Raw genomic sequence first — 22,089 nt, forward strand, 5'->3', positions numbered from 1 at the left:
TACCTTTTATGGTCATTTTCGATACAGAATCAATATATGGGCGGAGCTGACACACTCCTTGAGCCCGCGAAAACATGGTCAAGCAAGGACTAACTGATAACAGATGTGGTCAAGTCTGGGCATGCGCCAGACGGACAAAGGAGCTATTTATAGACTGTTACTAGGCAGATTGCAAGAGCAACTAACACGAAGATAGGACTCTTCTCGTGCTACGCACGTGGAGGCATGACAATACAAAATGGAGTCCAGACTTTAGTCAACATAACGAAAGAGACTTGGTCCTAAAGGGGAATTCATGTCTTTAGTGAATGCTTAATCACATCGACGTTTCAATTTACAACAAGTGGAAAGGCCCCGGGCATCGACTGTGTCCCGGCGGACCTTTTTAAATCAGACTATAGCAACTGGGTGCCATATATTGCATTCTTGGCCACTGCCCTAGCTAAGGGGGCGGCTATTCCCGAATCATGGAAAGGTGCTGAGATATTGCCCATCTTCAAGAAGGGTGATCGCTCGTGCCCAGGAAATTATCGCCCGATTAGCTTAATCGACTCGATTCAAAAAATCATTGCCAGGATGATTCTGGCAAGAATCCAGTCTTGATTCGAGCAGGAAGACATCATTTCGCCATTGCAGGCTTGGGTTAGATCATGCATTAGCACCATTGACCAGGTTTTCAGGTTTCAACTGATCGTATGGAAAACGGTCTATCTCTGCGGCGGCACTTTATATGCCGCTCTCGTTGATCTTCGGTCAGCCTTTGATCTAGTCCCCAGGACAAAACTATGGGGGGTGTTAGCCGGGTTAGGGATGCCCATTGACCTTTAGAACATTGTCATCAGGCTGCATGATGATAACTTTGCTCAAGTCCGCTGGGGGAACCAAGGGCAGGTCACTGACAAATTTAAAGTAAATAGGGGTGTCAGGCAAGGGTGCGTCCTAGCGCCAACTCTCTTTTTGTTATTCATTAATAGAGTTGTGCAGTATTTCTCATCTATTTCAACCAACGCCCCCTCCTTGGGTGGTACTAAGATCCCACTGCTCATGTTTGCCGATGACACCCTATTACTGTCACAGACACAGATGGGGCTACAGGGGGCCCTGAATGAATTCGACAAATTTTGCCTTGACCATGATCTGCAAGTAAATGTCTCCAAAACCAAGTATATGGTTTTCAATAAAGGAAGAAGCTTGGCAGGTCATGTCACAATGAATAACGAAACACTTGAACGTACGCTCAAATCAATTATGGGCATTTGTCTGTGCTACGAGAATCATTGCTATTGCTATTGTGGGCCGCTGCAGCTGAGGAGCTGTTGCCGCTGAGAGCCCGCATCTGTCTGTGCTACGAGAATCACCGCTATCGCTATTGTGGGCTGCTGCAGGTGAGAAGCTGTTGCCTCTGAGAGCCCGCATCTGTCTGTGCTACAAGTATCACCGCTATCACTATAGTGGGCAGATGCAGCTGAGGAGCTGTGCCACTGAGTGCCCACACTGGTCACCGCATCGAGGATCTTTGTTATCACCTGCGTGGGCTGCCGCCACCAAGCACTGTTGCCGCTGGGTGCCCCCCTTTAATCACCGTCCCAGGATCATCGTGAGTGCACGCCGCAGACCGCTGCAGCTGGGAGCTGTGGCCGCTGCGAGTCCGCCTGTCATCATCGCGGCTTCCTCACGAAGCTGCGTGCCGTGCCCCTTTAAACCTCAGGTACTTTGTGCATCACCGGGTCTCGTAGACCCCGGCCTCGAACTAAGTTAGTTGCTCATGCTTTGAGTGCTTTTATTGCTTTTTAAGTGAATCTAGATTTACGTGCATTGTGGCTTCTTGATCGCTTTTGAGCCTTGTGTTAAGCCTATATAAAAATACTCATTTTTCCATAGCTATTTGTGTGGAGTCCCTTTGTAGTGTCTTCACTGCATTATTGTGTATGGTCATAAATGCTTCACACACTGTCTCTGAGATAGGCCTGTCTGCTCGTGCTACGTTACCACAGGGTTGAGCAGGGGTTATCAAAGGGTGTAGTCCCCTTACTCTGGCTTAGGAAGAAAGATCCCTATTTGGACATTGGCGCCAGCCACTGCCAACTAGAGATCCCCATTTCTAACATGCCACGTGTCAGTGAGGCAAAAAGCATCAATCAGTGTTGAAACAGTTCTTCTGGCCCTGTGCTTGGAGTCTGGGAAGTTGGCAGTGCTGTCTAATTGGGGATTTAACAGAATATTGAGGTCACCAGCTAGGATTATGTGATCAGCCCCCATTGTGTCGATGCGTGAATGGAGCTCAGTAGAAAAGCCTGGGCTGTCAATATTGGGAGCATACACATTTACCAGGAGTAGTGTATGGCTGAGAAGCCATCCCTTGACCAAAATGTACCTACCACCCGTGTCCCAGTGCACCGCAACAGTTCTAAATGGTAACCGTTTAGGTACTAGGATCGAGACTCCCCTTGAGTAATTACAGCACCGTGCAAAATACCTGTTGGAGCCCCAACCAGGGGCAACATTTGGAGAGGAGTGGGGGGAAGGTGTGTCTCCAGGAGAAAAGCTACATCGGTCTGGTGACGCCGCAAGTAGTGGAGCACCTGCTTGTGCTTGCGGGTATCATTAAGCCCCCGGACATTCCAAGATAGCAGGGTGATGTTCTCAGTGTGGCGTGTGCTACGTGACATTGACAAAAGTCAGGGTAGAGCTGACCAGTGGATCAAAAGACAATCTTGCAAATTCAACGAATAGATCAAATAAGGGAAAAAAGATCAATAACCTACAATATTCCCACTCCCCACCCATACCCAACACGCAGGGGAAATCCCAAATCCCAAATATAAGCATGACAAACAACACAACAATCAAACCATACAGTACAAAATGGGTGCAAAAAGCACAGGGGGGGGGGGGAATGCTCCGAACAATCCCCGGGCTTGCAAAAGTGTCATTTATAAAAATCGTGAAGGCAACACATCCAGCAGTCCCAGAGAGGTCTTGAGGAAAAGCAAAAAGAGAAAATGGGAGGGTCTGTACTTATCCATGCGTTGAAGCGGCGAGGTGCTATCTGTGCGCAGAGAACAGTTTGGCGCTGGTGCCAGAATCCGGAAGGCAAGGAGAGTGATCCAGTGTGGGCGATCTGTACGGCTGGGCATTATTTGACCAGTGTCTAAGAAGTTCCTGCATCTCGGCTGGGGAGTCAAAGATCCTGGATCTCCCATCAATGTCCTCCTTGCAAGCGTGCAGGATAGAGCTTAGGCCGGCTTTCCGGAGAGCAGCCTTGACTGCCCCAAACTTTCGACGGGCCTCCTGAACCATTGTAGTGAAGTCCGAATACAAGGAGACCGAGGAACCCTGCCATTCCAGAGAGCCCCGCTCCCGGACCAGGTGCAGCGCAGTATCCCTGTCCCTGAAGTTGAGGAGCCGTGCGATGATCGGATGAGGAGGGCACCCAGGATTGGGATGGGGGCCAAGGGTGCGATGCACCCTTTCAACGACAAAGGTGGGAGTGAAAGAGTCACGACCAAACATATCACATAATAGACTCTTCACAAACCCATCCATCCTCCCAGTGTTCGTGGATTCCGGAATTCTCACGATTCATATGTTGTTGCACCTCCCCTGGCCTCCAAATCCTCATTTTTCATGGCAATGGTCTTGAGCACCCTCTCCATCCGCTCCAAGCGCTTGGTCGTCTTGGCCGACCCACCTTCAAGATCGGATACTCTGACCTCCACGGTATCCAAGCACATGTTGTGCTTATCAAGCCTGGCCCCCATCGAGTCGAGTCTCTTATCCAGGACATAGAACCTCATGTCAAGGGCTTTAAATCTAGCCCCCAGTTCCACCATCAAGGCCTCATTGGCATGCACCAGAGGTTAGGGAGGACCCTCCGACTCACCCCTCTCCGCCATGGTGTCACCAAGGGGCTTGCTGCCTTTTCAAATGGTATCTTCCTTTGTTTCGGGTCCACCTTCCCCATGGCCATGGAGGATGAGAGGGAGAGCAGCGCGATGGGATGCCTGGGCCAGCGGGGGTAGGGCGTCAAAGTAAGCACGGTGCAGTAAGCTGAGGAGGGGCCAACCGGTCCGGTGGTGCTAAAAAAACACAAGGGGGGAGCATGCCTGCACAAGGATGCTGCCCAGAGGGAGAGGGAAAGCCCAGCGAGGTCTGAGTCTGTTGCTCAATGCTTTGGTCCGTGCCCAGTGGTAAGCAAATCTAGGTGCTAAGGCACCATGCGGCGGGGCCGCGGAGTCGCTTTATGAGGGCCAAAGTCACCAGAAATGCACCAAAGGGGGAACCAGGCTACTGAAAAGCGTGTAGAAATGCTGGGTGGCAGGGTAGGAGCAGTGTCCAAGGTGGAGCGGGGGGCCCCCACCAGGATGCGGCCGAGCGGCTGGTCCCCAGGCTCACCCATGGACCCTGTCACCACGGGGACTTTGGGGGTATCTGCACACTGGGTAGCTCGTACTCACTGCTCCCAGCCTCCCTAGGCACACAGAGGCATGTTGTATGCCACGCAGTGCTGGTCCGAGGAGCCGCAGGCAGGCCAGGCGAGGTCATGGATTGTCGCGCCTCCTCGCACCCACGGATGTGGAACTTCGGCGGGTCGTAGGGCAACTCGAGGCCCCTGCTCTGTCAGGTAAACCAGGTCCCAAAATGCAGCACGGTGCCGTTGCCGGTTCCCGATCACCTGGGAACGTCAGGAAGGGCTCAGTGGGGATTGGAGGTGTTGCGCAGGACAATGTGCCTCATGCCACAGCAATTCAGCATCTGGGGACGATGGGGGGGGGAAATCCTCCGGGGAGTTGGACGGAGCTGCGGATCTATGCGGCCATCTTGGGCCGTGGTCCGGCCACGCCCCCCACTTTAATAAACATATCAATTACCACCCAAGGATCTTCAAACATTTAACAAGAATGGTCTGCATCTGGTGCCTTGAAAGTTACCTCATGGCCGTCCCTACCATAAGTGAAGATCAGCTAGACTTATTATTATTATTTTTTTTAAATATTCTTTATTTGATTTCATACCAAGATATTATACAGAATAGCCCACCACCACCCCACCAAGCAGACATTTTCCCTTGAAATAGCAAATTCATACAATATTGAATTAGAGACAAAAGAAAAAAGAAAACAAATGAAAAGGACAAAAAGAGAGATAACAGGTATCTTTCACAGCAGACGATCCAACCTACATCAGCACGTCTGGGTATGCTCATCAGGCCTAGTAATGTTTTGCAATTCCCAGTTGCTAAATGGAAGCCAGGCTCTAGACATTTTTTCCTGTACCTTCTTGTTCTTTCAGGAGTAAATAGCCCTTTCAAGGTAATACATCGAAATTAGGCATGCAAACCATTGATGGAACACGGGGGGAAGGGTCGAGCTAGGTAGTAGTCAGACAGATCCGATAGACAGCCATAGCTATAAACATGAACAGTTCAACATTGGATAGAGCTAGTTCATCATGGACCCCTAATAGGATCCACCTAGGAGACAGAGTGATGTCTATCCCCAGTTTATTAACAAGAAAATCATTAATCCCTGATTTGAGACCATCTAATGCCGGGCATGTTGCCAATAGATGCATAAGATCCACACCATACTCCCTGCAGCTGGGGCAGCCCATCACGTAGGTACCCCCCCCCCCACACACAATCTGACTATCTTCCCGGATGTAATATAAAGATTGAAGCAGGTCTTAAAATGTTGGGCCTGTAGACTGGCATAAATTAAAAACATCTGGGCACCTGCCAATGACCTCGCCAGTTTGCTCGGATGGGCATTGATCTTATCCACCCAGTTATGAGAATGTTTGGCCATATCATCCTGCATTGTGTTATTTAGAAAACTATAAAGAGCCCCTATCCGGGTTTCATTGGCCAAAATCAATTCAACAATCTTTACCTTATTGAAACCCATCAACCCACCACCTTTATTCCTTAAAAAATCCCTAATTTGCTAATATTTTAAAAAGTCCCTATGGTGAAGCTTAAATTCTTGACACAACATCCCAAAAGACTTCAAAAAATTAAACGGAAAAAAATCTCCGATTGTACAAATTCCGTGTGAGACCCATTTACTCGTATAGGCATCATGAAAAATATCTGAAAGCAGTGAATCATCCAGAATTGGGGTATAATATTTAAATCTCCCAAAACCAGATGTTTTATTAATTTCACCACAAATACGAATAGCCGCAATGAGAACTTTAAAGCAGACTTTTTATAGTAATAAAAATTGGTTTGCAGGAAAAGACTCTTGTTTTATCTCCTATAAGATGCTCATATATGGAAGGGGCCGTATCATCTTGTCCAAGATGAACACCCACTTTCCCTAGGAGGGCTGCCAGCTGCTGTAGTCCAGCAGCCCAGTAATACAATTTGAGGTTGAGGACTGCTAATCCTCCATGATCCTTTGGTAATGTCATAAATCTGAGCGCACGCCAGGGATTTGCATATGCCCAAGGGAATCTAGTCTGCATCCCATCAAGGATTTGGAACCAGTTATTACCAATCTCCAGCGGGATAGCCAGCAGGAGATAGAGAATTTTGGGAAGAAAGATAATTTTGATTAGGTTACTCCTACCAATCAGGGACATCCTCAAATTGTTCCATCTCCCGAAGTCCAGTTTGAATTAGAGGGGTAAGGTTGGCCTCCACAATCTTTCCAACATCAGAGCTAATAATTACCTCGAGGTAGGTTAACCCTTTAGTAACCCGCTCATCCAGAAGGAGTTCCTCCTTATTAATAATCACTTGCGTTTTTCCCTGTTTAATAAATACCCAGAAAATTGGCCGAATTTCTTAGCCTCCTTTCTAATCTTTACAAGAGCTCCACTCGGTGTAGAGGTAGCGATAGCCAGGTCATCTGCATTTGCCAAAATCTTAGTCTCCCCTCCTGGTAATTTGATCAGCTGGATTGCACAATTAAGATGGATTTGCCTGATAAAGGGATCGATATAGAGTGCAAATAGCAGGGGGGAGCAAGGACACCCTTGCCGGTACCTCGTTCAATGAACACCTCTTCAGAGTTGCGCCCCAGAAGAGAAATCCTAGCTCTAGGCAGATGAAAGAGGGCTTATACCACACCAATGAATCCAAGGCCGATTCCCTTGTAGGACATTACTATCCAAAGAAAGGGCCAGGAGACCCTATTGAACATCTTTTCGGCGTCCAATAGAATTAGAGCTGTGGGATCTTGAGTGACTGCAGCCGCATCAAAGAGGGTAATCACTTTCCGGATATGTTTGGTGGTACCCCTACTGGGGATAAAACCATGCTGCATCGAAAATGTGAGCTGGTTAATAACTGTCGATAAGCGGGTGGCCAAGATTTTAGTATAAATCTTTGAATCACTGTTAATAAGTGTGATGGGACTATATGAACCCAGCTCCATGGGAGTTTTTTTTTAAAAACACCACAATTTTAGCCAATGACCAGCTATCGAGTGGAGGCAGCCCTTTCTGGATCTCCTGGAATAGTTTGGTCAAAAACACTTTCTATGCCCCTGCAAAAATCTTTTAAAATTCCGTGGGAATAAAATCCATGCCCGTAGCCTTCCCAGATTTTAAGCTATCAATAGCAGCACCTATCCCTTCAGTCGGGATGGGCATGTCTAGGGCCTCCCTGTCTTCAACCATGAGGGTCTCTTCACCAAGTTCAGAGAGATATTCCCCCATGACTACAGCATCCTCATTAATCTCCCTAGAGTATAGATGTAGATAGAATTGTTGAAAGGCTGCCCTGATCCCGGCCTGGTCAGATTTAATAACAGAGAGGGGATCCCTAATCTCCATTATCTGGCCCTTGACAAGAGACTGTCTTGTTCTAAAGGTTAGCTGTTTCCCTATCTTTTCATTAAATTAATAAGCTTTTTTTCGACATACCAAATACTTGCCCACGGCCTTCCTTGAGGATATCTCAACGATCCTTGCCCTGGCCATCGCTACTGCCAGAAGAGCAACATCAGAGCTATTCCCAGAAGAAATCGTCTCGGCTAATTTTAATTCTGCGTTGGTAAGGACTGCATATAGTTGCTCTGTTAATACTTTTTCCTTTTTTTGGCGTTCTAGACTATACCTTGCTGTTTCTCCCTATAGACAGGCCTTAAATGTATCCCAAACGATACTGATTGGGGCACTGCCGAGGTTATCAAGCATGAACTGAGGAATCCATGCCTGAATCCGGCTCACATACTGTGAATCTATAAGCAGAGCCCTTTCATGTGACCAAGAGTGATCCGTTTTTAGGGGCTGGGGCATTATTATTTCCAACACGAGCGGATTGTGGTCAGACATAACCCTTGGAAATCTAGAAATACTAGAGTATATGATCAGACCCTTGAAGACTAGAAAGTAATATATTTGCACATGGTCCTTGTGAGGGGCAGAAAAGAAAGTAAAGCCAGGGTCTGCTTATATAGTTTCTCTCCAGAGGTCAATCAGTCCATGAGTATACTGTAGATCACCAAGAGCTCTAAACACTTTAGGTTCCCTACCAGAATATTTCCTACACCCTTGTGTTGAGGTAGTGCAAGGCATATTAATATTAAAATCACCACATATTACCAAGGGTAGGGGCCAGGAGGCCAGTTTTCTATTTAACCAATGAAACAGAGCAGGGTCGTCCAGCACCGGGCCATATACAGAGCAGATTACAAAACAGCTTGAGCCAGACCTACACTCAGCAATGGCACAGCTACCAAGATTATCTGAGCGGGACCAAGGAAAATCACAGACCCCCCAGAATAGCTGCCCCCTTGGTGCGAGTTCCCCAAGAAGTAGAACAAACCAACTGTTACCCTCGACCATCAAGTGCATGTTAACAGGAGCTCTCTATATGGGTCTCTTGTATACATAGAATATAAGATTTAAAAATCTTTAAATCAATAGCAATCCTTTGCCCCTTCCGGCAATCATTGAGCCCACAAATGGCAATATGGATTTTACTCATTTAAGAAAAAAGGGAGAAAAAAAGCAATCTCAAGTTATAGATCTGGTCAAAATCTCCTACCAGAACATTTGATTTAAAACCTGCATTAAATTTCAATTTTTGCTAATCTTGCGATTACAACATAGTTTGTTTGGGTCCCCATTCCCCCTCCCCCCCTTCCCCCTCTTCCCACCCAGACCACCGCCTCTCAACCAAGAACGCACCCACCCTCCCACCCCAGCCCTGAACTCCCAACAGGAGCAGCGGGTCACCAAGATCCCTTATGATGGCTCATGCAAAAAAGCCTGACTCACCCAATCCAGCACTGGAGGAAAGAAAACGAAAATGGAGAGAAAGAGAAAAGAGAGAAGTGAAAAAAAGAAAAACAAAAGAGCCCAAAAGGTGTTTTGCCCAATGTATCCCCTATACGAAATCCAAAACAGATGGCAGGGTGTGAGACCGGCCTCACGGCGTATGCCCTCCCGATCATCCAGCCAACCTGCAACCACCCCCAAGACACGGCATCTCCGACTCTGGCCGCCCCAGCCACACAGACCCGAGGGCCGGCCAGAGTCCCCGACAGACTCGACACCCTACCACGCATGTCCGACCGAGGGAGCGGGAACCCCCGAGCCAGACCAAGAGGCGCCAGCCCAGTCACACCTCGGATCGCCTTCCCCCGGGAGGACTCGATCGGCCACCAGGCCCCTGGGAAGCAGGCGCCTCGCCTACCGAGCGTCTGGGGTCCCTCCCAGACCCACCTGAAAAGACCAAAGAAACGAGCGGCAGGAAATCCCGCCGAACCCCCTCAGTCACCAAAGACCCCTCTCTGCGAGGACTCCGGACTTCAAAGGGCAGGGGGAGTATAATAGGGGGTGCCGGAGGGACGAATGGCAGAGAAGACCTGGAACCATCGAAGCCTGCTGACGCTGTCGCGGCTCCCGAATACCGAACCACCTGGGCCTGCTGAGTGACTCGCGGCCCCCAGCCATTGAACCATCTGAGCCCTGCTGACGAGATCGCGGCTCCCGAACTCTGAACCACCTGGGCCTGCTGAGTGACTCGCGGCCCCCAGCCATTGAACCATCTGAGCCCTGCTGACGAGATCGCGGCTCCCGAACTCCGACTACCTGTGCCTGCTGAGTGACTCGCGGCGCTCCCCTCGAGGACAAATTGGCAAGAGATCGCCCAGAGAAACAACACCCTCCAGCTCGAGGATTGTGAGCTATCCGCAGGGTACTTTGCAGAGACACTACCTTCAAAGACTGTCCCGCTACCCCCATTCCCTTACCACCGATTTGTAGTATCTTGTGCCGCTGATGTACTACTTGCACCTTGGATCATAAAGATCCCTTGAAACCTTCGATAAAAGAACCTATCGTCCTACAAAGAATACGTGTGGTGTCACTCTGTTCGTAGTGTAAGCTCAGGGTGCGCGCACCTGGTTCGGCCTACTTGGGAGAGGTGGGTCAAAGGGGTGGGCAAGACGTGTATCGAACCCCCCTCCGGCGAACGCCTTTCCAACATTTGGTAACAAGGGGACAAGGGCACCCAAAGCAATTGGTCAGGGACCTTGGGAAGTTACGTATTATAAGAGACAGTGGTCCCTGAAAGCAAAGAAGTATAACAAGCAATAATCAATATAGCCACAATAGGTACTATATTATAGCCTATGTCCAGCCGGACAAGGCAGCTTTAATAAGCAAAATGTTTTTCAATGATCAAACAAGATGTAAGCTTACATATCAAGAGGACATGAATTTTTGAAAAAACACACAGGCAATTGAAGCAATGTTTCTATGACAAGAATAGCAGGTAGTGAAACATCCTAGTCACCTTCACGACATTTTATACACATAAGTAGTCATAGTGTAAGGTGAACAACATAGTCGACGACGTTTCGATCCTTACTGGGGGGGGTGTTAGGATCATCATCAGGACTAATTAGTATAATTGCCTATAAAAATGCCTGAATATAACAATTAACACAAAAACCAACGTGGTACAAGAAAGAGGGAAAAAAATGGAGGGAAAGAAATTGGAAAAAACATAATAATTAAGTTTAAATAAAGTTACAGCATAACATAAGACAGTTTTTGTCAGAACACGAGCTAATCATGATCAGAATGACTTAGTGAACTAACAGACACGGATCGATGGGGAAAGAAAATATAGTGGAACATGCTCCGTGGCAGGCCGTGTAAATGATGGAAGGTCGTGGTTGCCGCGAGTATTAAGGAATCTCGACTGTGGAGAAGTGCGTGGTCGTTATCATGCTAAAACTGAGGGCGTGTCTGAGATTAAGAACTGTGGATGTCGCAGGTGAGAAGGGCGAGTTAACTACAACGGAAACTATGTCAGGTGAGCTAGGCGTGATAGGCGGGGAACAATTTACCTCATGCTGTCCTTGAATACAGCAAGGATGATGTGTCAGCTTAGTTGATAAAACTTAAGCGACTATTAGAACACGGAATCGGTCTGTAATAAAAAATAAAAAATATGAAGGTCATAAACAGGCTGGAGGAGTGGAGCGGAAGTGCAGTGCATGAAGCGGAAAAACGGCTTACCTAGGTCCGCGATGGTAATACTTAACACGGTAGTGAAAAATCTGTCGATAAAATAAGGCAAATTACTGGACGTAATCACATCGTAAATAGGGGGGTGGTGGGGAGCCGCCGGTTGGAAACAAAAGACATACCACGATGTGAAGATGTAGTCATGTTCCGGGGGAATCGGCAAGGCAACGTCTCGGTCAATGCCGGAAGAGTTGTGGTGGAAGAGTGCTTGCGCCGGTTTGATGTGATCGTGGCTAGATCAGGTGATCAGTCACATGTTCTATTAGTTGCTAATAGTAACGCAGTGCTCGCGAGTGATGTAAAACAAGGCGGATTTAGGGTGCCATATTGGGTGAGTGAAAGACGGCGCGTGGTGAGAATAAAAACAAGGGTAGAAGGGCAGAGAATGACAATTGAAGAGCTGGTACATGGATGTATAAGCTATTACATTTAAAAAAAGCTATTACATTTATAAAACATGGGGAGCACAATTTGAATGGGAACAAAAAAATATATTAATGTTTCTTAAAGTCTGGTGGTAGTTTTGTGGTGGATGTATCATAGGTTGTGGACAGTTCCAATTGCACAATCATAGTAAGGAGGTCCAATCCTCTAAGCGGTTCAATCCACTGTGAATGCTTCCCGTTTTCAAAATCCATTTTAATTCTTCCTTATTCAAAAGCTGTGAAATGTCTGCACCTCTTGGAGGGATTTTGACAACAGTGACGACTGTCCAATGAATGTCATCCTCAGTATGGCCAGCTGATTCGAAATGTTCCACCAGCGGTGCGTTTGGTGTTTTACACCTCAGTCTGCTTCTGTGTTGGCAGATTCTGATCCGGATTTTCTGTGTCGTTTGTCCTATATAAATCATGTCACAGGGGCACAGAATTGCATAAATGACATTGCTGATGTTACAATTACTGAAATGATTATGGGGTTTACGTATGCTGCCAAACACAAACTCTTTACAGTCAGTGGTGAATACACATACAGAGCAATTGCCACACTTGTTGTGCCCAGTAACTGCGGGTAAAGACCAATGCTCGAGGAGCGTGCCAGTGTTTCTGGTCTCAGGGAGTGCCGCTCTTATCAGATGGTCTTTGATATTTTTGTTTCTTTTGAAGGCAAAGAGAGGTCTTTCAAGATTTAGTATTCCAGCATTTAACACATTCCAGTGTTTAAGAATACTTTTACGTACTTTATTGGAAGATGGTGACACACACTAGGCGGTTTTCACTTCTCTTGGTTTTGGGTTCCAAGAGAGCATCCCTGGGACAGTACCATGCTCTTTTCAGGGCACTGCGAATTAGTTTTTTGGGGTAACCTCTTGATGTTAGTTTGTCGCTGAGTGTTTAGGCTTCCCTAAAATAATCCTCCTTTAGGGTACAGTTGCGTCTGATGCGTAAGTATTGTGAGTAGGGAAGAGAGTAGGGAAGAGAGTCTTTAAGGGCCCTTGGGTGGCTGCTACTGTATTTTAGGAGAGTGTTGCGCTCGGTGGCTTTCCTGAAGAGGCTGGTGATCAGGTGTCCATCATCATGTATTATGTTTAGATAAAGGAATGGTATGGATGTTTTGTTGTATGTGAGTGTGAACTTGAGACCACCACAATTATTGTTAAGCCAGTGGAGGAAGTTGATAAGCATGGTTTGGGTATCATGCCAAATGAAAAAAATGTCGTCAATATAACGTGGCAGACGACGGGATCCGAGCCGACACCGAAAGAGAGCGTGCAGTGAACGACTGACGCACTACCAAACAGAGATGGAAGGAGAAACCTCCCTGGGTGCCGCAGGTACCGAAATGAGCTCACCGTTCCGAGAGGATCAATTGGACTATTATACGCATAGAGAATTAAAACAATTTTGCAAAGACCTTGGAATCGCTACCACCGGATTAAGCACAAAGGAAGACTTCCAGAAAGTATTGAAGACCTGGGTCGAGACGGGGGCGCCCCCGACCCAAACGGAAGGAGACTCCGCCCATGAACCACAAAGCATCCCGGTGAGAAACAACCGGCCAGAGGGGAACCTGTCCCCCGAGGAACTAGCAGACCAAGAGAGAAGCCGCAACCACGAACTTGAACTGGCCAAGCTGAAAATCGAGGGAGAAATAAAACTGTCCGAGAAGAAGTTAGCCATCGAGCAGTTACGGCTACAAGGGGAACTCGAGGAAAAGAGACGCCAAAGAGAGCACGACGAAAAGAAACTCCAGCTGGAACATGAACGCAGCCTGAAAGAGATCGAGTTGAGGGCTAAAAGCGAAGAGTCACGACCTTCCGGGAATCTACCATCCGCTCCCACCGTGGAAGCCAAAGTCCACATCCCCAAGGATGTGGTAAAGGAGTATTACAAAAACGACGATATCCAGCAGTGGTTTAAGGCCTACGAAGTCGCCATGACCTCTCACGAGTCCCGCAGAAGGATTGGGGGGCTGGCCTGTGGGGCCGGTTCTTAAGCGAAGGAAGAGATACCCTGCTGGATCTGCCCTCCACGGTCATGAACTCCTACAGCCACATGAAAGAAGCCCTCGTGGGCCGGTATGGACTCACCCCCGAGATGTACCGGCAACGGTTCCGAGATTGCAAAAAGATACCGGGCACCACATGGGTAGAATACGTGAACTTTTACAGCCGGGCCTTGGACGGGTGGATCAAGGGCAGCAAGGTCTCCACCTTCGAAGAGCTGTTTGATCTGATCGCCTGGGAACATTTAGCGGCCAATTGCTTTGTAGAGCTGCGCCAACATCTCTTGGACAGTAAACTCACCGACCCTCGAAAGCTGGCCGCCGAGGCTGACCGTTGGGTGAACACCCGGGCCACCCGAGGCCCTGTGGGAGACTACGGTCGCCACAGTCAAGGACCCCCCCGCCAGAGGGGCGGAGGAAACCACGGCCGACCGACAGACTTCCCAGGGGGGCCCCCGCTCAGCCCTCCCGGCAGCCCACCAGCGGCAGGTCCAGCCCCGTCCCCAGCCAGCACCGGAGCCCCGGGGCGGCTAGGGCCCCGAACCAGGATCACCTGCTTCCGCTGCCAGCAGCCCGGACACTACGCCAATGACCCCCAGTGTCCCCAGTATCAACGAACCGCAACGACCAACCCCCCGGCCCGGCAGATGGCCTCCGTGGCCCTAGGGGAAGAGATAGAGGACTCTGAAGAGTGGGAACCAGCTGCCATGGCCCTGGTCTCCCTTGGTGATCGAGAGATGGTCCCCGGGACACCCTTGCCCGCCAACACGAAGAAGTACCGACAGCAGGTGACCATCAACGGCCACCGAGTCGAGGGCCTCCGCGATACCGGGGCAAGTGTCACCGCGGTCCACCGCAACCTAATCTCTGAAGACCAGATCCTACCCGGTGCCCTCTGTCCGGTCATATCCTCCGACAATTCCGAGAGCCTCTGCCAGATGGCTCTGGTGCCTTTCGAGTGGGGAGGAGTCTCCGGAGAATTGAGGGTAGCCGTCCGAACATCACAGCCCGTAGACTGCCTCCTGGGCAACGACCTTGAGAGTTCCCCGTGGGGGCAGGTGGAACGAAGAGCCCATCTCGGGATGATGGGCCTACCCGAATGGGTCTGCGCCACCACGCGCTCCATGACCGCGCAATTGCCTCTCTCCGAGGGCGGTGAGGCCCTCCCACCGAACACTGTCCCCGAGAACCGGGACACCCTACCAGAAACGGACAACCCTCCTTCGGAGGGAGAAGAAGACACTAACCCGGGAGAAGGGCCGGAACCTTCCGCCCCTGAGGCACTGACTGAGCTCGGAGAACTGCCCGAGATGGCCCAGTGGCGCTTCCCGTGAAGAGTTCTGCCAGGAACAGGCCACCTGCCCTTCCCTCGTGGGACTCCGACAACAAGCAGAAGCCCAGACCGCCGGTGACCGGACCGGAACCCACTGGGTCTATTGGGACAATGGCCTCCTATACAGCGAACAAAAGTCAGCCGAGCTAGGCGCAGCCCGAGTACTGGTGGTACCCCTGCGCTTCAGAAGCCTCCTCCTGGGCCTGGCCCACGATGTACCCTTGGCAGGACACTTAGGCCAAGACAAAACATATCAGCGATTAGTTACCCACTTCTATTGGCCCAAGATGCGAGCAAATGTAGAAGTCCACTGTAAATCCTGCCTCACGTGCCAGGGCAGTGGGAAAAGTGGCGCAAAGCGCAAGGCTCCATTACAACCCTTTCCCGTTGTGAGTACCCCGTTTGAGCGGGTCGGCATCGACATCGTGGGACCCCTGGATCCGAAGACCACCCAGGGCCACAGATTCATCCTCGTCCTGGTGGACCATGCCACCCGCTACCCCGAGGCCATTCCCCTCCGCACCGTGACGGCTCCCGTGGTGGGCTGGGCTCTCATGGGGATCTTCTCCCGTGTCGGATTCCCTCGCGAGGTTGTGAGTGATCGCGGCACTAACTTCATATCCCGCTACATGAAGTCCCTGTGGCAGCAGTGCGGAGTAACATATAAGTTCATGACCCCCTACCACCCCCAGGGCAACGGCCTGGTGGAACGCTTCAACCGAACCCTGAAGGGGATGATCCTGGGCCTCGAGGAGCCCCTGCGCCGAAGATGGGACGTCCTCCTCCCTTGCCTCCTGTTCGCGTACCGGGAAGTTCCCCAAAAGTCCCTGGGGTTCAGCCCATTTGAACTACTATACGGACACCCCGTCCGGGGGCCCCTGAGTCTGGTCAAAGAGGGCTGGGAGACAAGCCCCCGGGGGACCCCCCCTGATGTGTTCCGCTACATCCTGGCGCTCCGCAACCAGACCCGGAAGTTCAGAGAACTCGCTGAGGCTAACCTCGAGGCCAGCCAAGAAGAGATGAAGCGCTGGTATGACCAGAACGCAACTCTGGTCGAGTTCCAGCCGGGCCAGCAGGTTTGGGTCATGGCCCCGGTGAAACCCTGCGCCCTACAGGACAAATGGACTGGCCCCTTCAAGGTGATCGAGCGGAAGAGTCAGGTCACGTACCTGATCGATGTACAGTCCCCGCGGAACCCCCTCGTGAACCGTCTCAAGCCCCACTTTGTGAGAACGGAGTTGAGTTTGCTACTGGCCACCGATGATGGGGCGGAAGAAGTCACTGAACCCCTGCCCGACCCCCTGTGCGCGAAAGAACTGGATGGTTCCGTGGAGGGAGTGAAGCTGTCAACCACCCTCACTCCCCAACAGTCCGACGACTGTCGCCAGCTGCTCAGACAATTCGCAGACCTCTTCTCCCTCATCCCAAGGGTCACCGACTGGTGTGCCCACGACGTAGACACCGGCGACAGCCCACCTGTGAGACACCGAGCCTACCGGGTGCCTGACCGGGTCCGCACCTGTATCAAGACCGAAGTACAGAAGATGTTAACCCTTGGAGTGATCGAACCCTCCGATAGCCCCTGGGCCAGCCCGGTAGTCCTGGTCCCGAAAGCGGCCGCCCCTGGGGTCGCCCCCGAACTAAGATTCTGTGTGGACTACCGGGGGCTCAATGCGGTCACCCGAGCGGACGCTCACCCTATTCCCCGTGCCGACGAGCTCATCGACCGCCTTGGGGCCGCACGTTTCCTCAGCACCTTCGACCTGACCTGCGGTTACTGGCAGATTGCGCTCACAGAGGGAGCCAAAGAACGCTCCGCCTTCTCCACACCCGAGGGACACTACCGCTTCAGGGTCATGCCGTTCGGGATGAAAAATGCCCCGGCCACTTTCCAGCGGTTGGTAAACAAGGTCCTGGCCGGACTCGAGGAGTTCAGCGCGGCGTACCTTGACGACATAGCCGTATTCAGCTCTCAATGGCACGAGCATCTCCAGCACCTCCGACAAGTACTGCTGGCCCTGCGCCAAGCCGGCCTAACAGTGAAGGCCAGCAAATGCCAGCTCGGGCAAAGCTCCATGGTCTACCTGGGGCATCAGGTGGGCAGCGGGCAGGTCGCCCCCCTCCAACCAAAGATCGACGCCATCAAGTCCTGGGAGCCCCCCACCACTCAGACGGAAGTCCGGGCCTTCCTGGGCCTCACAGGATACTACCGGCGGTTCATTAAAAACTATGGTAGCCTCGCAGGGCCTCTCACAGAGTTGACCTCCAAAAAGCTCTCGAAGAAGGTGCAGTGGACCCCCCCGTGCCAGCAGGCGTTCGACGCCTTGAAAACCGCCATGTGCACCGGCCCAGTACTCAAGGCCCCCGACTACTCCCAAGAGTTTGTGGTCCAGACCGACGCATCCGAACACGGCATCGGAGCCGTCCTCTCGCAGTTCAACGACAAGGGCATAGATCAGCCCATAGCCTTCATCAGCCGAAGGCTGCTGCCTCGAGAACAACGTTGGATTACCATAGAACGAGAGATCTTCGCCGTAGTCTGGGCCCTTAAGAAACTACGGCCCTATTTGTTCGGAACCCACTTCCGAGTGCAGACGGACCACCGGCCCTTGCGGTGGCTGATGCAGATGTGGGGAGAGAACCCCAAGCTATTACGATGGTCAATCTCCCTCCAAGGGATGGACTTCACTGTCGAGCATCGCCCCGGGACGGATCATGCCAACGCCGACGGCCTGTCCCGGTTCTTCCGCTTCGGCGACGAGAACCCCCCAGTGGATGGGTAGTTCTCCACGCCTTTCAGCTGGGGTGGACGCGTGTGAGACCGGCCTCACGGCGTATGCCCTCCCGATCATCCAGCCAACCTGCAACTACCCCCAAGACACGGCATCTCCGACTCCGGCCGCCCCAGCCACACAGACCCGAGGGACGGCCAGAGTCCCGACAGACTCGACACCCTACCACGCATGTCCGACCGAGGGAGCGGGAACCCCCGAGCCAGACCATGAGGCGCCAGCCCAGTCACACCTCGGATCGCCTTCCCCCGGGAGGACTCGATCGGCCACCAGGCCCCTGGGAAGCAGGCACCTCGCCTACCGAGCGTCTGGGGTCCCTCCCAGACCCACCTGAAAAGACCAAAGAAACGAGCGGCAGGAAATCCCGCCGAACCCCCTCAGTCACCAAAGACCCCTCTCTGCGAGGACTCCGGACTTCAAAGGGCAGGGGGAGTATAATAGGGGGTGCCGGAGGGACGAATGGCAGAGAAGACCTGGAACCATCGAAGCCTGCTGATGCTGTCGCGGCTCCCGAATACCGAACCACCTGGGCCTGCTGAGTGACTCGCGGCCCCCAGCCATTGAACCATCTGAGCCCTGCTGACGAGATCGCGGCTCCCGAACTCTGAACCACCTGGGCCTGCTGAGTGACTCGCGGCCCCCAGCCATTGAACCATCTGAGCCCTGCTGACGAGATCGCGGCTCCCGAACTCCGACTACCTGTGCCTGCTGAGTGACTCGCGGCGCTCCCCTCGAGGACAAATTGGCAAGAGATCGCCCAGAGATACAACACCCTCCAGCTCGAGGATTGTGAGCTATCCGCAGGGTACTTTGCTGAGACACTACCTTCAAAGACTGTCCCGCTACCCCCATTCCCTTACCACCGATTTGTAGTATCTTGTGCCGCTGATGTACTACTTGCACCTTGGATCACAAAGATCCCTTGAAACCTTCGATAAAAGAACCTATCGTCCTACAAAGAATACGTGTGGTGTCACTCTGTTCGTAGTGTAAGCTCAGGGTGCGCGCGCCTGGTTCGGCCTACTTGGGAGAGGTGGGTCAAAGGGGTGGGCAAGACGTGTATCGAACCCCCCTCCGGCGAACGCCTTTCCAACACATGGTCAGTGAGGACAGTGAGAACAGAGAACTGATTTACACAAAGCTGGGTCTGAACTGGAGTGGGGAAGTGAGCTAAAGAACGATGATGTATTTAATCCAGATCTGTGACTGGGGGTGAGTGTCTGAAAAGTTTCAGCGCTCCGTCCATCATCTCCTTGTGTTTGCTTTGTTCGTCCTAAGTTGGCAGGGTATGCCCAGAAGTAGGCCCCTTGCTCACTTTGCCATTTGATTCAAGCTAGCCTGACTGATGAGAAGTGTTACCCCGAAACCGGTCCCAGGATGCTTGTTTACGGTCCAGGGAAGACCTGGCGTGGCAGTCCGGGCTGGACTATTCCCATGAGGCCCAGGGTCAAGACTGATTTGCATATAGTTGGGTCTGAACTGGGGTGGCGAAGTAAGCTAAAGAACGATGATGGATTCAACCCAGATCTGTGACTGAGGGTGAGTGTCTGAAAAGTTTCAGCACTCCATCCATCATCTCCTTGTGTTTGCTTTGTTTGCCCTAAGTTGGCAGTGAATGCCCAGATGTGGGCCCCTTGCTCACTTTGCCACTGGATTCAAGCTAGCCTGGCTGATGAGAAGTGTTACCCTGAAACCGGTCCTAGGGTGCTTGTTTCTGGTCCAGGGAGGAGCTGGCATGGCAGTTTGGGCTGGACTGTTCCCATGAGGCACAGGGTCAAGACTGATTTGCATATAGCTGGGTCTGAACTGGGTGGCAAAGTGAACTAAAGAACAATGATGGATTCAACCCAGATCTGTGACTGGTGGTGAGTGTCTGAAAAGTTTTAGCGCTCTGTCGATCATCTCCTTGTGTTTCTCTGAAACCAGCACTGCACCAGCACCGCCGTAGCAAGGGATTTGGAATCCCATCCTTCCTTGCACCTGGACAGGAGTCATGAACCGCAACAGCGCGTAAAGCAGGCCAGGGCTTCCTGTGGAAGAGAGAGTGAGGCCGGACTGGGCATACTACCTTGGCCCTGGATACGGGATCCCGCGGACTTTGTCAGCACTTTGGTGTAGGCACCCTTTTGACATACGATCAATTGGATGCCAATTATTAAGCAATTATTATGTAAGTGGGCATCCCTACTTCATGCTAATTTGTTGGGTGCTGTGGCACGAGTGATGGGAAAACGTAAAGCTGGAAGTGTTAAGACACCAACAGATGCAATCACTATCCCTAAGCATACTACTATGGATTCCTTCCTAGCGCTCGCCGTGGGAGTTTTATCCAAAGAAATTGATCTTGCAGGAAGGCGCTTGTCACTGAGGATGGCTGGTCGAAAAAGGGTGGATGATCATGTGGTACAAACTAAGGCCCTATAATTTAACTTGAGTAAAGACCAGGAGATCCATAGTACCAGTGTTACAGAGGTTTTTAATGTTACTGACACCCACCAACTACCTACTGTGTCTGAGACTGTAAAAGCCCCTTTTTCCCCCTCTTTGGCTTTTACATTCCCTGTATGTCCACCTGCAGTGAATCACAAAAGGAAGGCATGGAAGGAAGTGGTGACTATGTCCAACCCCACCGAATCCCCTGTTTGCCTTGGGACTGTTGACTGCCACATCTCTACTGATGATCTTCTTTGGGCTCCTTTTTGGAATAATGTAACTGTCAATATGAACGACTTATTAATCAATCAATCCGGGAATTGTGAAGCGCGCTGCTCAGCCGTGAAGGTCTGAAGGCGCTGGGGGAGGGGGGTTTGCAGCTTTGAGTGAGCCAGGTCTTGAGGCTCTTCCTGAAGGTGTGCAGGATGGGGGGGGCGTCTGATGTTGACCGGGAGCTCGTTCCAGGGCTTTGCCACGAGGTAGGAGCAGGCTCTTCCACCCTCTCTGGTTCTGCTAATGCGTGGGGTTTCTACTACGGCGAGGTCGGCAGAGCTGAGGTTTCTCTTGGGTACGTGAAAGGAGACTCTTTTGTCGAGATATTTGGGTCTGGTGTTGTGGAGGGATTTGTAGGTGTGGGTGAGTAGCTTGAAAGTTACTCTCTTCTCGATGGAGAGCCAGTGGAGGTCTCGTAGGGGGTAAATAGACATAATATCAAAAAAAAAATATCGAATGGACAGAATATCGAGTTTTAAATATAGAATGGACAGAATATCGAATTGCCAAAATATAGTGGTGAATATTATCGAAAAACAGGTAAGAAATATCGATTGCAATAATATAGAAGTAAGTAATATCGACAGTCATAATATAGTTGTTAAAAATATCGAATTTTTTATAGTGTTTTAAGTGTTAGTATATGTGTTAAAAGTATGTATTAATATTGTAATGTATGTTAGTATATTTTTAAAGTAATGAATTTTATGTTATTTTATTTTTGTGTAATTTAATTCCGTAGCGGGTTGTGGGTTTATAGGGGAGTAGGGTGGGAAGTAATTTAATTATAGTACATTAAATAATAATTTATAGGAATTATTAATTATTTTTAATTTAATTTTGCGTTTTACTTCTGTAGCGGGTTGTGGGTTTATAGGGGAATAGGGTGGGAAGTAATTTAATTGTTATTAGTTAATTATTAATTGGTATTGAAAATTAATTGGTTGTTGATTAATTATTAATTTTTAAATAATTTGTATTAATTGGTAATTAATTTGTATTCATTGTTTAATTGATAATTATGTTAATTGTATTCATTTAATATTTGTAGCGGGTAGTGTGTTTATAGGGGAATATGGTGGGAAGTAATATAATTGTAAAAAATTAATTATTTAAATAATTTGTGTATATCGTTAATCAATATATTATTAATTAATGATTAATTGGTATTATTAGCATTTAATAATGTTTGTTATTGAAAAACAATTGGTTGTTAATTAATTATTAATAGGTAATTAATTAAACAAAAATATATTGGTATTTATAAATAATCAATTATTAAATCTTGTGTAATTGGTAATTAATTGTAATACTTGTTTT

Source organism: Triturus cristatus, chromosome 10 (genome assembly GCF_964204655.1).
Source record: "Triturus cristatus chromosome 10, aTriCri1.1, whole genome shotgun sequence".
Taxonomy (NCBI): Eukaryota; Metazoa; Chordata; class Amphibia; order Caudata; family Salamandridae; genus Triturus; species Triturus cristatus.